This window comes from Anser brachyrhynchus, assembly GCF_964034855.1.
Source record: "Anser brachyrhynchus genome assembly, chromosome: 1".
Taxonomy (NCBI): Eukaryota; Metazoa; Chordata; class Aves; order Anseriformes; family Anatidae; genus Anser; species Anser brachyrhynchus.
In genome coordinates this window covers 21,061,469-21,079,926 of record NC_137694.1, presented here as the reverse complement: position 1 = coordinate 21,079,926, position 18,458 = coordinate 21,061,469, and positions in this window count along the sequence as shown.

Genomic DNA, 18,458 nt, shown 5'->3' with positions numbered 1-18,458 from the left:
GTACTGTGTCTCAGAACACCCCATAAATGGGGTAAGGAAATAGATTATCTTTCTTTAACCCACAGTACAATCAAATAGAAAGAGATTTCATTTAGAACTGCGTCCACTCTGGAGCAGTTTGAACTTTATAGTAGAAGACACTCCACAGCAAGTTTCATTTCTGAAATGTTTCACTTCTTGTGGGCGACTTAAATAATTACTGACATTTATGTCTATCTTAACACAGGATGAAGTTTCCTGCACCATTCCATAGAGTTTTTCTCAGATTCACCTCATTTTAGTGAAAGGTTTTTTTCAATATAATCAGGTGAATTTGGATTCTAACTAGCTTTGAATGATAGTGTGAACATAGTAACTGGATTCCAGTATCTGCTGCAGAGGTCACTTGAACTTCTTGGGGGAAACAGTATCAGCAAGTGGCATCCTATCCTAGCACAGTGTAGGGGAAGGTAACTTCAAAGAACTGTAGCAAGCGGAGACTTTTACCCTGTGTTGGTTCTTGTCATTCAGATACAATCTGTTATTGATTCTGCAAAAAGGTTCTAAATTGGGTATTTATTTATTTATTTATTTATTTATTTGAAAATAGTTTCACTTTTCAGGTAGTTAGACCAAATCTATTCAAGTGATCATGCTAAATACATTTCTCCTCCTAGCACAGAGGAGAGGGCAGCACCAGTTTATGCCACACTCCACTGGATACTCAGCTATACTAATAATATAGATATAAAACAGAATAATAAATCTTTTTCTGTATTCTATGACCAAATATGTGGTGATATACACGAATGTGATTATTTCTAGCAACAGGATTGGCCGGTATCCTACTATTATTTTTTTTTCCACCACTGTTATTGGACATAAAAATCTGCTGGGCAGTGGTGTTGTCCCTCTTGTGGTGTCATCATTCCTAAAGAGGTCTCAATTCCTCCATAAAAGATTCAGTATAGAAGTATTTAATTAGTTGGCTTCATATCTGTATTGGACTTGCAAATTTCTTATGTGCAGATGATATTAAATCACAATGTCTCACTTGTAATAACAGGCTACTCACTGAAATGTCAGTTCTTTGAGTCACAACATTTTATTTTTAAGAAGAGACAATAAAATGTATATCATTTGGCTTCCCACAGCTAAATAGTACTCTTACCCAAATGAATAACTCTTAGAAGGCATTTCACTTTAAAATTTCCAGGGACTTTGATGGACAGAGAACTAACTTGTTTCTCAAGGAGCCACAGTTTGGTTGTAGGAAGGTGTACAAGTAAGGAAGGTGAGAAATTCCCTGAAGTTTACATTAGTTATTTGATTTTACATTAAAATATTTAAAAGTGCATTCTGGAGGAAATTTCAATAAAAATGTTAATAAGACAGAGGTCACATAAGGTAAAATAAGATATAAAACTTGTTTTCCTGTCACCATGGTTCATCTTACCCTGCATGGTACTGAACAGGTAATGTCACAGCTATAACTACAGTTCAAATACTAGATTATGAAGATGTCATTTATCTGTATGAAATCAAATCAAAGCTGCAAAAGATTGAAAGTCCTCCATTATAGATCACACTGGGTTACATTGCTGTGCCATTCTTGAATACATCACTGTGATATGTATGATAGTTCTGGATGATGAAACATTGAAAATAAACATAAATTGCATCAGCATCAAGATCTATTTAAATGCATGAAAAGAAATTCACTCACTTACTGCTTAGCAACTTAGCTAGCTGAGAAAAGAAATAATTGTTCACTGCATTCACAGAATATGTATTCATTTATGAAATGGAAGATTGGAAATGGACCTTGACTGATTTTTTTTTTATTTTTTTTTCGGTGAGGGTTAGCAAACTACAATGCAGGAAATCAAGTATAGGGTAGAAGTTTTATGAAAAAAAATATATATTTATATTAATTTTACTAGTTGATTGGATGCAGAGTAGCCCAATGCACATAGAGAAAGGGCTGAATTGAATGTTTATTGAGGCTACTATTCCTGGGCTTTTCTAACTTTAAAATATTTTTATTTTAACTTTAAAATACTATTATTATTATTACTATTATTATTGTTGTTATTATTATTATTATTATTATTATCAGTTACAGTATCATTGCCTTCTAATGATATACATAAGTATACTATTTCATAAAGCTCTGAAAATGGTGAAACTCATCATTTTGACATTCACATGATTAATCATGTGCATTAGGATCTCTGGTTTCACAATTCAGATTTCTGCTCCTCAGTGATGGCTAACAGATTGCCCAACATCAATGGTGCACTCTAACAAAATCAGCAAGTCTCTCAGATAACCGTTTCTGGACCAACATTATACTTGGTGGCTGGTTATGTCTTGACACAGTGTTTGCAGACCACATAGATTGTCAGCAACAGCACCACAGACAGTGAGTTTGCACTGGGGGCAATGGAACACTACGGATCCAAGTGAAGACTCAGACACTCCTGAGCACGATACACTCATCTGATTTGGCGAGCAAATAATTTGTTATACCTTCAGGTATAACAGAATGTATGTGCGGTCACAGTGATGACTACACAGTCATAGTCTCTATTGAGCGGGAAAATGGTCAACAGGCAGCAGCACTTTTTGTTCAGTGTTGGTCAGCTGTAACCACAGTGATAATGAAAGATGCAGCATATCACTCTGCAGAAGCTGAGAGGCAGGAAGACTATCACTCAGGATCTGCCAACGTGGGCAGCAGCAAGCATACGTGTGTTTTGTCCAGGAGAGAAAATAAATAAATAAATAAATAAATAATAAATAAATAAAACAGCGGCATTCAACCCTACAGAAAACAATAATAAACAAAATATCTGCAAACAACCTTGCTGCAGATATTCACCAGCAACAATGCATAGAACTGTGCACTACACATCAGACTGGGAAGATAATCCAAGCTACAAAGAGATTGAAATATCCAGCAATATCATGTTTGCTGAGATATACTTACTGGGTAGAACTTAATTCTATCACTTTGGTTTCCCTACGTTACTTCCTTTAAGTGTCTTGGTAACTGCAAGTGTCTTGTTAACTATGTTAGGTCTCATTATTAATTAATTTATTAATTTATGTCAAGGTTGTACACCTAGCAAATTGCAAGAAAAAAATCATAGTTGCAGTTTAATATGAACAGGAATTAATGCAGATAAATTTGTGTGGATTGAGCAGTAGATTTTTCCATAGGGCACTCATCTAACCTAAGGACATATATACATCTGCAGGTCTTACTCCCATTTGGAAATGTTGTGGATTGGTTTGGGCCACCACTGTGACATTTTGGCTATAGTCTTGCTAATGGAAAATTTGAATCTGTGATCCAAGGTTGAGGTGTTGAAGTTCAGTTCTATATATCGCCTATTACTCAAGAACTGTATGGCAGGGAGAGGGGGAGGGAGGGAAGGGGAACCATAACAATAACAAGAAAACACAAAACAAACAAGCAACAACCCAATAAGCATCCATGGTATTCTCTTACACTTTGAATATTAACAACTTCTGTCCGTGAACATTTCATTTGCATCTTCCAGGGAAGGGTTTTGTTCACACCTTATGTTTATATGTTTAACTTATATGTTTAAACTTATATGTTTAAACACAAAAAGTTGCAGCTGGAGGTAGCACTGCAACCACTGGGTGTCTGTCTATTTGTTCTTCCAAACGTTCTTGACGGTTTTGTTCTTCTTTCCAATGGACCTGAAGTCTGCTAAGAAAAATATTTAAAAATGTCCCAACCATCTGGCAGAAATATGCTTTCAAGGAATACAAAATTATCCAGAACAAAGCCTGTCTGATGCTCTTCTTCCGTAAGCTTTCTATCTTAAAATACCCCTACAGAGCTAAGTGATGAAATGTTGCATATAAAATAATAATGTTGCTTTTGTCATTACTGCTTTTAAAAAGAAAATCATCATACATAATCAGGTAAATAAAATTTTAAATATCTGAATCATTTTAGTTGTATAAAATTGAGTCTTTTTTAGACAGTGCAGAAAAAAATAATCTGGAACTCCAAGAATCAGTATTGTGACAGTTCTTTTATGTATACAAAAAAATAAGAAATTTAAACATGTTCTCTAAAATGAAACTCCAAGGTTACATATATGTATACTGGGTTTTTAACCTGGTGTAATTTAAAATAGTAAACTGCAAAACTGACCATATGACTGTCATCTTCTCTCTTAAAAACTTGTTTTATTACACAGTTTAGGATAACATAAAGCAGAAGTGTGCATTACAATACTATATAATTTTTGATATGTTATTTCTTCATATCTAATTTTGTCAGAAATATAGCAACTAGAACTAGTGGAAATTCTAGCTCATCCTCCTCAAAATCATGAGAATTTATTTTGAAATAAACTGACAATATACTCCGAGTACTGAAAATAGAACTATTAATATTTTGGCCATTTCACATAGATGTTACACAAGTCTACACAAGTCTCTAGATCTCTGCCTTCTATATGAATTTTCCCTTTTTCCTTTTCCTTGTTATTTAACTTATTTTCATAATGTCTTGAATATTTGCTTGGTGTGGACAAAAAGCATACACGTTCTTTATTGAAGTTAAATTGAAAGACCTCTTTTATATCATTAATCAAAGTCAATTTCACTTAAAAAAAAAAAAAGTTAATGTATATGATTACATTACAAAAATATAAAGGAAATTCCTGAGGGGAAGGGGATGTACCTCTGAGTGACAGAAAAGAGACAGGAAACACTGACACATTAGGAAGCAACAGAGAAATACCAAATTGCCCCAAAGGAGTTAGGGAGGGCTTCTCTAAAAATGTGATGTGGCTGATGGCCCAGCTGAAGTGCCTCTACACTCATGCACACAGCATGAGAAACAAGCAAGAGGAGCAGGAAACCATGGTGCAATTAGAAAACTATGACCTGGTTGTTACTACAAAAATGTGGAAGGACTAATCACACAAGTGAAACACTGAAACTGAGGTCTACAAGATTTACAGAAGAGATAGGCAGTGAAGGAGGTGTTTCACTGTTAAGATATAGGTAGATTGTGAAGAGCTGCCTCTAAGAAACAGCCACAGACAGGTTGAGAGCTTGTAGATAAAAGTTAAGGACCAGACCAATAAAGGATACCTTGTGGTGGGGATCTACTACAGACCGCCTGATCACGGGGAGCCTGTTGATGAGGCCTTCTACCTTCAATTACTGAAACATTGCAGTAGCATGCTCTCATCCTTATGGGGGATTTCAGCCATCTGGATGTCTGCTGGGTAAGCTACACAGCAGGCTTTAAGCAATCCAAGAGACTCCTGGAGTGCATCAAGGATAACTTTCTAGTCCAGGTATGAGGCAAATTAACCACAGGAGAAACATTACTGGACCTGGTGCTCACCAATGTAGATGAACTCATCAAAGAGATTAAGACTGGGTTGCAGTCTGGGTTGTAGCGACCGTGCCCTGGTTGAGTTTGTCATCTTAAGGAATATGGACCTGTCAAAATCAAACTCAGGACTCTAAATATAGAAGACTGAACTTCCAGCTGTTTAAAGACATAGTGGATGGATCCCCTGGGACACTGTCCTTAGGGAAAGAGGAACTGATCAGAGCTGGCAACTCTTTAAGGATGCTTTTCTTAGAGGCAAGAGCTCCCTGTCCTCATGTAAGAAATCAAGCAGGGAAAGCAGGAAACTGGCACGGCTGAAAAAGACCTGCTGAGGTGCAAGAAAAAAATGCATAGGCAGTGGAAACATGGACATGTGGCCTGGGAAAAGTACAGGGATGATGTCCGGATATGCAGGGCTGAGATCAGGTAAGCCAAGTCACAGATGGAACTGAATGTGGCAAGGGATGCAATGAATAACAAGAAGGGATTTTATAGGTACATTGGCCAGAAAAGAAAGGTCAAGGAGAGTGTGCCCCCTCTGATAAATGAGAAGGGAGAACTGGTAATAACAGACGTGGACGACAACAACATGTTCTTTGCCTTGGTCTTTACTGTCAGTCAGGCTTCCCATGTCTCTCGTTTCCCTGAGCCTCTAGGCAGGGCTGGGAGAGCAGTCTCTCCCCCTGCATGAGAAGAGCAAGTTTGAGACCACCTGATACAACTGAACAGGTAGAAATCTATGGGGCCTGATGAATGCATCCAAGGATCTGAGTGCAGACTGGGAGAACTCATTGAGAGCAACCCTGCAGAGAAGGACTTGGGGGTTCTGATGGACAAAAAGCTCAACATGAGCCAGCAGTGTATGCTTGCATCCCAGAAGGCCAACTGCATCCTGGGCTGCATCAACAAAGGAGTGGCCAGCAGGTGGAGGGAGGTGATTGTCCCCTTCTACTCTGCCTTTGTGAAGCTACACTTGGAGTACTGAGTCTGGGGTCCCTAGCACAAGAAAGACATGGGCCTCTTAGAGGAGGGCCACAAAGATGATCAGAATGCTGCAGCACCTCTCATGAAGAAAGGCTGAGAGAGCTGGGGATGTTCAGCCTACAGAAGAGAAGGCTCCAGGAAGACCTCACTGAAGCCTTTCAATACTTTAAGGGGGGTTATAAAAAAACATGGAGAGAGACTTTTTACACAGATAGATAGTGATAGAACAAGAGGAAAAGCTTCTAAAGAAGGTTTAGGTTAGATGTTAGGAGGAAATTCTTCACTCAGAGGGTGGTGAGGCACTGGACCTGGTTGCCCAGAGAAGTTGTGGATGTCCCATCCCTGGAGGCATTCAAGACCAGGTTGGACAAGGCCCTGGGCAACCTGATCTAATGTGTAGCATCCTTGTCCATGACAGGGGGCTGGAAATGGATAATCTTTAAGGTCCCTTTCAACCCAAGCCATTCTATGATTCTATAGTTATATGATTCTATGGTTCTATGATTCTAAAATTCTATGAAACGTGTAAAGATTATAACAGTGCTTCCGTGTGTTGATTACTTGAGAATGCTGGCTCATCAGACTCTATATTTTCAAAATTCCCTTTACACTTCAAAATAAAATATTTCTATAGAAATAAACATTTAGAAAGGAAGCAAATTACAGTTGTGGAAAATGTTCATAGAAATATTTTTACAGACAAAATGCTCTTAGACAATTCTGTTGTGCAAGAAAAGCAACATGGTACATGAATGACTTTTAACTGATAACATAAATTGCCTTCATGATGTGAAATGGAGTTGAATTTAACTTTGAGTAGGGCCAATGGGCAGACAATAACTCAGAACTAGACTTTGAATATACTTCAAATTTGCAAGAAATACAATTTGGTCTGGGATGCCCTGTGATAGATGTCCTCTAGTATTTGTATGTTAGATGTAGTAGAACTGAAAGTGCAGAGCTGTCCAGGGAGTGAAAACCTTTCTTTTCCGCAATTAAAAGCTCATTTGTGTTCCATAGCAGCTTGAAGCTCCATAACCCTGGACCTAATTATTATGTTTCCAAGCAGTATATATCTAAATAAAAACTTAAATCATGTTATTGAAGTGTCACAAATGCACTGAAAAAATGCTGCAAGAGTTAAGGAAACTTGTCAGATATTGTAAACTCACAGATGTAAAATTGCTACTGTCATTCATTTCAATTACTTATCAATTAACTAGATAGCAATAAGTAGCTTCCAATATAATCTTTTTACATCAGGTTAGATAAATAAGTAGATGTTACTCTATTACTTGAGAAACAATCCTCAAAGTGAAGAACATCGCTTTTTAAGAAATGATGGGAGCCCAACTCTTTAGAGTCAAGTTTATCAATCAGAAATAAAAACTTCTGAAATACTTGAAATGCACAATTATATTTACTTCATGTCTCCGTTTTTCTCCTTCCATTATAGTTCAACTGAAAGATGTGGCAATTTTGATCAAACAGGCATGGACTACAAATACAGAAGTAAACACCTAACAGTGAGAGGTCTGCTTGCACAGCATTCCTGTGGGCTAAGAGGATTTTGTGCGCATAAGAGTAGATTATATTGTTGTGTTTTCCTGTCATGAGCTGCCTCTCCTGTGTCACTTTTGGTTGCTTATGGTTACTTTGTTGTAACAGGTGGGGTGTCTACATTATATCTCAGACAAGCACCAAACTTTTTGGTGAATTTTCTACAATACTTGGAATTGGAGTAAACTCCTGATTGATGTCACTAGCGTTTGTATGAATAACATGAGACTGAACAGAGCAGGGCTAGTTTTGAGTGATTATAAAAGCCTTCCTCACTAAATAATGTTATGATTACTTTGATTGAGAAGTAGACATTAGCTAAATAAAGATATAATGGTTTGTTTCAGTGAAGCTGGAAACTCTTAGGGAGCACACTGCTAGGGTAAAATAAGATGTTCTTTTCTGTTTAAACGCTCTGGCATTCTGTAATTTTTGTTGGCATGGTGAATCCCTGCAATCAAATGCAGCAGTGTTACAAGAGGGAGCTGAGATGAGTTAAATGCAAAGGGTGGATAAGTATGGGCCCTTCTGAAGCAAAATTACCTGTGTCTGTCTGTCGCATGCTCAATTTATCATGGTCATAACACAAGAGCTCAGAAAATCTCATGCCTCCAAGAGAAAGACTATGGAGCTTTATTGCCTAGCTTCATTCTATTGCGAGGAGCCCAATCACGGTTGAGTAAATCGTACCCAAACAGTTGTTTCTTTAGAGTAGCCTTGAAACATTTCCTTCGTTAACAATGTTTCCTTTATTTCATTAAACCCTTGGACTGACATTGTACCCCATCTCTCTCCATAAATTATCTTGTTCTTGACACAAAAATGGCAGATAAAATGCTTATCAGCACATATTTTTACTTCTTCAGCCTTGCCTTTCTATAGCAGACTTTGGTGGTTCTTTTGCAGCTGAAATGCAGTATTCTCAATTTTGGCAACTAAGTCATGTTTCAGTTCACCCACTACATGGCACCATGAATGTCAGAAATTATTCTGACATCATTCAAGACACAGGAACATAGTTAAGATGTGCATTTGGCAAGTCAACAGCTACAATGACTTGTCTTTATTCTGCAATTAGTCCATAGTATTAGCGACCATTAGATAAACCAAAATCATAAATTCAGAAACAGATTGAAATGCCTCAGGCATTTCCGATTCCTTATCAGTCCAGCAGGTGAGGCCAGACAGTGTCACCTATCTCCATGTGTGTGTTGAGATCTTTTACAAAAATTAGTATTTAGAAATAAAATCAATCATGGCTATGTTTTTTTTCTTTAAAATTCTTGGTTCAGTGCAATGCTGGTACTATTTTAAGACCACCCTTTTATCCTCTAATCCTCTAATATAACCTTATTCAAAGTTTCATGGAAAGTCATAAATCTGAATGCCTTCTTGATTCAGAAGTGTCTCAGAACATCTCTTAAAGTTGTATCTATCTTCCCTTCCATTCACTTTTTTCCTTTTTTTTTTTTTTTAGCTGTGTTCTCCAAAGAAATTACAGAAAGTAAAATCACAGAAATTACAGAAAGTAAAAATCTAAAAATAAAAAACTGAATGCTGCAACATCTAATGGAGCCTTCATCACGACCACAGTTGCTGGTCTTCACAAAAAATTTTCCCTAATGCAAGCACAGATCAATGGCTTACTTGTATATTCTACTCACAGACAAACTATATGCCCTGAAAAGTATTTTGTATTTATAGAAATAAGAGGCATTCAGAATAATGGGAAGAGAAGCCAGAATCTTTGGATATTTGAAAATAAACTTTCCAGATATAAGACAGAGGAAACTGGGAAATTGGGACCTGGAAAAATTGTTATGCTGTCTTTTCACTACTAAAATTCAATGGGCAAGGTACAGCTAAATAGACAAGAGAAAATTACATGATGCTGTTATTCCTCTAGTAGATGAGCCACAGAAAATAGTTCTCCAGCTTAATCATAGAGCCAAAATCTTTTTAAGCCCTTTTTCAGATCCTTTACTTTTTAATACCATAATGCTGTATTACACTCCACAATGTATGGAATAAAATATTCGTAATAAAATGAAATCTACATAACAGGCTTCTTGGCATGTCCCCCAGTCATCTCTAGAGTGGTACTAAAAACTTACAGATGAACAAAGATTTCATTAAAATCCCTTTGCTGATATCCTCATTGGATAAGAAGTTTGGAGAGTTTTTTGATTGTTGTTTGTTTCTTTATGTTTTTTATCTCTTCCTCTGTTAATCTATTGCAGCTGGAGGTAATAGTCCAAACTGTTTACCTTCTTTTCATTGTGTCACAGAAGCACTAACTGCTTTTCTTTCATCCTCCCAGCACCTATCCCTCTGTGAACTGTTTACCCTTGAATAGTTTCTACAGCCTTTCTGACAGAGGCAGATTCTCTGTCTACAGTGACTGACCAGGTAAAAAAAAAAAAAAAAAAAGAAAAAAAAAAAAGATACCTTTTTGAAAGACTGCAGTTAAATTTTGCCATGAGATGCTGGTTTAGATTTGCTTATCCTTCACATTGTATTTCAGCCCTACCTGAGACAGTACATACTGCAGTGAAGGAAAAGCCTGTCTAGAGCACTTAAACACTCTGGAATGTTTTCACAGTTTAAGAAAAATCTTTGTATTAGGACAAGGATTGATTTAAAGTTTATATAAGGTTCACATCCATTTTCTTTTTATTTGACCATAACATTTACATATACTTTAGTTATAATTGTCACAGTCCTTCTCTCCAAAAGTTCTTCTAAGTCCTTGATGTTTACCGTACTTCTTCAAGAGAAAAAAACCCTTTGAAGTATTATGCTTTCATATTAGTCCTCTTTCTGACTTCCTTTCTAAAGCTAAATACATTTAAATAAAAATGCTGGGTATATCTCATTTTGTTATAAGCCTCTGAAATATTTGAATATTTGTTCTCTTCATTTCACTCTGAGCCTAAAGGCTGTTTATCACAGGTATTAGATTAAACCCATTTTACTTTAAGCTGTAAGCATGACCTTTATGTTACTGCTCTTTATGTCTGGCTAAAGTGAATAAACAGGAGGAAAAATTGATTTTTTTTTTAAATTTATTTTATTTTTGTCCTTTGTAAGAAATCAGCAAACAGCCAATATTTCTAGACACAAGCATAATTTCAACCTATGTGACTCCAACCACATTGTTTGTCCCGTCAAGACTGTCAAGTAAATTTCCAAACTGCGGCTTTATTTATATCCTTTCATTTACAGACTATACACTTTCTATGTCGTCAGCTGGCTGAATGTGGTGGAAAATATTACTGAATGTGCAAGGGCAGTTAAGCAGTGTTACAGTGTATTTAGGCACAAGGCTCTGCCTCTGCCTTTCAAAACACCACAGATCCTTTGGGGCTGCAGTACTTAGTAGAAATAAGATTTGCTGTTCACCTTGGTGGCTAGCATTTGTTTAACCAGAGGATCCAGAGTTAAATATGTTTGGGGTCTTATGTCTCACCCATACTAATCATCATAAATCCAAGAATTATAATTTGAGACAGGTCAACACAGTGCGTTTTAAGACAGATATGTGGCAGTCTGAACAAACTAATTTCTGATCCTAGAAAAGCGTAGGCCATCCAAGAAAGAGGTGCTGTTTACAAATTGCATGCCTGCCCTTTTACTCTGCCCAATCAATAAACAAGGCCTCTATTTTTCTGCTCATTTAACATTTCTCTACAAAATCTCTAACAAATCTCTACTCATTTAACATTTGCAAAGACAGGGATTTTGCTTGAGAACTGTATGAAGGTTTCCTCTGACTTAGTATTTATGTATATAACTCTCCTAATTTGGCATCAAAAAATGTAGGAAATATTATCTACATAGAAGGTGAACCTGTTAAGATGACATTAAGATCAAGCACAAACCATCTTCTCAAATATACACTTAGGCATATGTCTCTGCAATACAATGTTGTGCTATACTTAGGTTAACTCTGAAGGCATTGTCTTGTGTATTAGAATTACCGTAACCAATTAAAACATCTCATCAGCTTAATTGGCACTGCTGGGAAGTAAGTCATCTGGTTTTTATATGATTTCTTTTTTATTAAAACACATCTTAAAGATTGCTTTTTCAAGTAGGTATGTAAACTAGGGACAAGTATAATGATGGCCTGATTACCTTTTATGAATTCCTGAAGTGTATGAATATGTATGTGCACATAAGCCTATGTGCGTACACGCATACACTCATATACTTCACATAACACCTGTATCTATCTATGTCTGTATCTAGACTTTGATATTGTGCTATATACATATTTCAAAATGCGATGTTTTCAGACTTGTGTGGTTGGAGATTCAGAATTTAAAAACCTTCAAGTTAAAGGTAACACACACCATTTTAATTTAATTTAATTTAATTTATTTTTTGTTATTTTATTTTATTTTTATTTTTATTTTGTCCAGTGATCTATATATTGACCCAGTACTAGAAATATTTAGTGTTCATTTACTTAAAGAGGTATTTTACCTCCTAGACATTCAACTTTGTTTTCGTCTCTTCCTTGGCTCCTTTTTTGTTTGTATGTTTGTTTTCATTCCATTATTGCACTTCAGAGGGCCTAGTGTACAATGTGCTGATGCTTCTCCCACACCATGACTTCATTATTTTTCAAACAGTATCTTTAGGAAAAGGATAACACATCTACACCCTGCATTCTGTTAATCTTATTTCTGCATGACATAAGATTTCATTATTCCTGTCCTTGAGGTGAAAAAGAAAAATACTCTGGGAGAGGAGTAGCTTTCTTTCAGGAAGCTTGACAACTGCCTTTGGGGATCTTTGCCTTAGTCTTTGCCTGCTCGGAAGTGCTGGTCTACACTCCAAGGCAGTTATGCTTCTGAATGTGTTTTCTTGGTCTTGTGTGTATCCTGGTCCAAAATAGGCATGCAAGAGTCCAGATCATTTATTTGTGAGCATCATACTCACACAAGTCCTTAATTTTGTCTGTAAAAAAAAAACAACAACAACAACAACAAAAAAACAAAGCAAACAGACAAACAAAAACAACAGGAAGTGTTGGCAGCAGGGACCATACTATTCTATGATGCAAATAGAATCCACACCATTAATATTTTACATGTAGTTTCTCCCTTTTTTTTTCTAATTAATTTTCTTTCTATATATGCATATTTTGCAATTTACTCCTAAATCTTATATTTTTTTTCTTTTATTCTATTACTTTTGTAGCTAACTTCATGACAATACTCAAATTCTAAGTATAAACTACTTTGAAAAAATAGCCAGTATGAGATCTCCACTTTCTATCAGTCTCACCTCAGAATTCGTATGTGTGTGTTGTGGTTTAAATTGGCTCAGCACCACACAGCTGTTCACTCACTCTCCCCAGCTACAGTGGGATGGGAGAGACAATCAGAACAACAATAACAACAACAACAACAAACAAACAAACAAAAATAAAATCTTGTGGGTTGAGATAAAGACAGTTTAATAGGACAGAAAAGGAAGAGAAATAATAAAAATAATAATGATAGTAGTAATAATAACAATATGTACAGAGCAAGTGATGTACAATGCAATTTCTCACCACCTGCTGACTGATGACCAGCCTGTCCCTGAGCAGTGGTCCCCCCCCGACGCTGGCCAGTCACCCCATATAATTCTTCATCAGGACATCATATGGCATGGAATATCCCTTTGGCCAGTTTAGGTCATCTGTCTTAGCTCTGTTCCCTCCCAGCTCCTTTTGCACCGCCTCCTCACTGGCAGGGCGGTGTGAGAAGCTGAGAAGTCTTTGACTTATTGTAAGCACTGCTCTGTAACAACTAAAACATCAGCCTGTTATAACATTCTTCTCATCCTAAATCCAAAATACAGCACCATACCAGCTACTAGGAGGAAAATTAACTCTATCCCAGCTGAATCAAGGACACTGTGACACCAAAATTTTTAGGGGTATTGTTATTCTATCATAATTCTTCAAGTTGTAAGGGTGATCTGCTTCAGAACTAATGATGTAGGATACTGAACATGGAATAGGATGTATCTTGATACTTCTTATGCTTCCTCAGTCGTATCTCAACAGGTCTTGCAAAAGACCTGTCAGTTGGGTTTACATAAGGTTTTCAAATGCTGGTTGCCAAAACAGTAATGATTCATCTTAGTATAGCCACCACAATCTCTGATAAGACATTTGAGCTAACAGTGTCTATCTAAACTCCTGTTACAGTTTTTGGAGCCCTAGTCAATACTGTCAATAGAGCTTGGAGATCTATTCAGCTGATTGAATATACACGGGGAGTTGACTGTTTCTCTGAGCTCCATTACATGTCAGAAAACTTAGAGATCTAGTTCACTCGTAGACATACAAATGTAAGTTTCTTTATTTGTCAGCTGTCAACACTGGTCACAGTCTTGAGAGCTGGCATAGCATGTTATTTCTTCAGAATAAAAAGCTGCCCAGAATGGTGACTGCTGTTTTAGATTTTAGCTTGCAAACATTTAACTGCATGGTAATATAGGTTAAACCTTAGCAAATAACATTATTGTTTTGCTGTAAATGATAACAATTTAATGAAAAATAAAATTATAAGTATATAGAACAAGTATTTATTTTTTAAACTGTCAGACAAGTAGAAAAATTATGAATCTTATTTAGTTTCATACTGCCTGGTCTCCAATAGTTACAAGGAATATTATGACATTATCAGAAATGCAAATAAAAACACAACCAAACACCAACAAAATATTAAGTGTTCAAGAACTGTGGATATAATTATTTTGTCTTTTTTCTAATTTAGATTTTTTTTTCTTTGCTGTTAGGATTACAACTGTAGTATGATAGCTGGAAAACTGGATAATGTATTAAAATCTAGTTAAATGTTTTCATGTCAAATATTTACTGCCCAACTATTTCTAACATAGGCTACTGAAAAGGACTTATACTTGAAGTATGTCAAATACCACTATTAATTTTCAATCTCCCAAGACTACTGTGAATAAACTCCACAGCATGAAATATACAAATAGGCTTAGTGATTCAGAGAATCCTCTAGCTCAGTCTGCAAGGATATACTGCATAACATGTATGCACAGAGCAAGTTCTCTTGGCATTTAAATGTAAACATCAGTGTAATGAATCTGTTCCATCATCTGTTTGCTAGACATCCTTAATTTTATTAGTTTAAAAATGAGATCCTCCTCTTAGTGGTGTTTGCTGTGAAAAGTGTAAAACCTTTCAATATGCAAATACTCAGGATACAATTTAATGAATAGATAAATCAATAGTTTGAATGTTAAGCTCCTTGCAAAACAAATGGAGATGATTATTCAATCACTGTTAAAAACAAATGTAGAAAAGAGGACTGAAGACGTCTTTTGGACTCAGTATTTCTAAGTTTGGATCTCAGTATCATTGTGGGATATGTCTAGAATATATTTATAAATACCTTGAACAAATGAAGTAAAGTTCAACAGAAAAACATTTCATATAAAAGTCAAAGGCACTTTCAGCTACCTTTCCTACAGGAAAATAAATCCTTTCACCCACAAAATTGATTCTATAATCCTATGTACCTTGAAATCAAACCAACACAGGCCTTGACACATATACACATGCAGTATATGAACAGTCTGTTAATTTGTGCAAAGGAAAGTATATTTCTTAGTGTAGAATCGCACCCCAGTTATTCTACATATTTGATTTCCAGCTAGAAAAGCCCATGACTGCAGTACTACTGAGACTTCTTTTTATTTTTTTTGAGTATATGTTATCTGAGAAATTCTTTTATTGTATCACAGAAATACAATCTCTAAATCAAATTATAATAAAACAAAATGAACAAATTCTACAGAGGTCACTGCAGAAAGTCATCTGGGATGTGAAATAAGAAGTAAAAGACAACTTCTCTGTACTCTGCAGCATTGTTTTTGGGGAAAAAATAGGTAAAATGTCTTCAAGAATGCTGGCTTGATAGCAGAACAGTAGATTTTCTGTAATTTATTTTACATTCTGTGTGGTTTATATCTGGGTTTCTTCCTGGAAAGAATGCTCAAGTTAATGAAATATTGAGTATCGATTTCAGTTCATATAGTGATCAGATGGAAAGGTTAGGTAATCTATATAATCTATATATCATTATATGATCTCTCTATGGCCAGTAAATGGAAAGAATATTGTCCATCTAATTTCTTAGGTATCTTCAGTTGTCTTTTACTCTGGAATTGTCCATATTTGTCCCTTGATATCACGAGAGCCTCTGGAAACTAGAGTAGAATTAAATATCAAACACTTAGATGCCTAAACTAAGACAGATGAAGTCTGACTGTAAATACTAACAATTACCATTGTGTGAGTGCCCTTATGATATGAATTTAACTTCATTCAGTAGAAAGAAGGCAGACTACTCCCTTAAGTTTTGCTTTTTTTTTTTTTTTCATATAAACTTTGATTTTTCTTTAAAAAAAAAACATAAGTTTCTATGCAAACTTCAGAATCTACCACTTCAGTTTGGAATTAAACTTTCTTAATCAGATATAGTTTTAGTTTTGTTTTTACAAAACCCAGACAGCCATATTTCAAGACATTTTTTTATTTCAAATAATTTCTATTGTTTCAAAGCATTTCAACACATCCTATAGAAATCCTGAAATCCTTTTTTTTGTACTGAAGCTCTGCATCCTAAAAAATGTAGTGTTCTAACTAGGTAGAAGTAAAATTTACCTGTCTCGCTTAAGTTATGAAGTATGTAAGTGGAACTTGCTGACAAAAAAGACATACTTTCCCTTTGTCACAGTTTCTTCTTCTCTCCATTCTTCATACTAATTGTGTTTTGTTCTTTGAATTTGCCATCATTTATTCCACTACTTTTTACTTTTTTTTTTTTTTCCTTAATTAGACACACAACAGGAATCAGGACCTGCCACAGTGGTGTTATTGGCTGTAGCTACTTGCAGTTTGTTTTAATACCTTAACCAAACTAGAAGATTAAATAAATAAATAAATAATATTAACTTAAATAAAACAACATCATGTATTTACTACAAATATACAATATCAAGAAAATAGACAATATGAGTTTTGAATAAGTTTGCCAATGATTTCAACGAACATTGAAAAAAAGTAAAATATTGCCAGAGCATTTATGAGAATGAGCATGAAGTGAAACTGTGCCAGCTGCAATTCCAGTAAGGCTATTGCATTCATGGCTACTAAATGCAAGATATGAGATACCTTGGGCAAACTTGTCCTATGATACTTTTCAGTTAGAGAAAAGACCAGGAAATGGCATTACTTGAATATGTAGATGTTACTGTGTAATGTGCTAGCTCTTGATAAGTAAAGAAGATGTTGTATGCTGTACGGAGCATGCATTGCCATCTGTTTTGAAGAGGAAAGGTACAAAGGTACCCCATTTCTTTATATTTAGTGTACCCAAAGACAACAAAATTCTCAGTCTTTAAATCTTACCAAGAATAAAATAAATATTTACATAGAGAAAACTCACCTCTGCTGAGTCAGTAAATGGATAAATAATGAATAAAAAGTCACGAATATAAATCCACCCCCCCCCCCCCCCCCGGCACGTAGGTGCCTTCTTCCTGTCTTGATTTCCCCCAGCCTTTCAGCAACTTCTTTGGTTGCACAAACTCCACACAGTATTTTCAGGCTCTATGGGAAAACATCTGTCTGTCTGTCACTTTTGGGACTCTGTTTGCTTGTCTCCTGATTGAGCCTCCCTGCCCTCCCGATATTTCTGCCAGCTGTTCTTAGCTGCTCTTCAAAAAGACAAAATCTTCTGCTTGCATATGGTCTGCAGCGCTGAAGCCAAGGCACACAAACCTTTTTTTGGCAACTAGTTTTAATACAGTGAGCCTGGCTGATGCCCAGAGAGTACTAGAAACAGAAAATTCAAAATGTTACACCATGCACCACAAGCAGAAGAGGACTGGAGAAGAGGCTGCTGAAGAGTAGCTCATGCTTGGTGTGTCAGTATGTTTCTGCTCTGTGTAAAAAGGCATGTTATTTCATGCAATGCTCTTGTTGACCTTAAGTGGCTCAAAATGGCACACTCTTTTCCTACAGAAATGGACTTTCTTGTAGATTTTCTTGTTAGGCTTCTGGTATAAGCCTGGCAGCTGAAGTCTAATGTAGGAGCAGATCCTTTCCCTTTGCTCCAGAGCAGCTGCAGCTGAAGGACACTGTTGTCTGTTGACCCCTGATGGAAGGAACTGGAGAAGATACATAAACAGTGTTGAAAAACAGCTGTTTTGTGTGATTGTGCTCAGAAGGGATTTTTATTAAAGAGCTTTTAAAAGTGATAAGGTTTGCAACAGTGTACAGAAATCGTGGTTAATTAAGCCTATCAAAATTCTCAAGGTTACAGTTTGCTCTGAATGCTCTCAATTACTTCCAAAATTGGGATGCAAAGGCTAGCACCTAGATAAAGATTAAAAAATTAAAAAGGCAGGAGGGCAAGAGACTTTCTGTAAATGTCTCCCATAGTGTGAGTGATACCAGAAGCTGCCAAGGGATTTCCAGTGTTGTGAGACTCTTTCC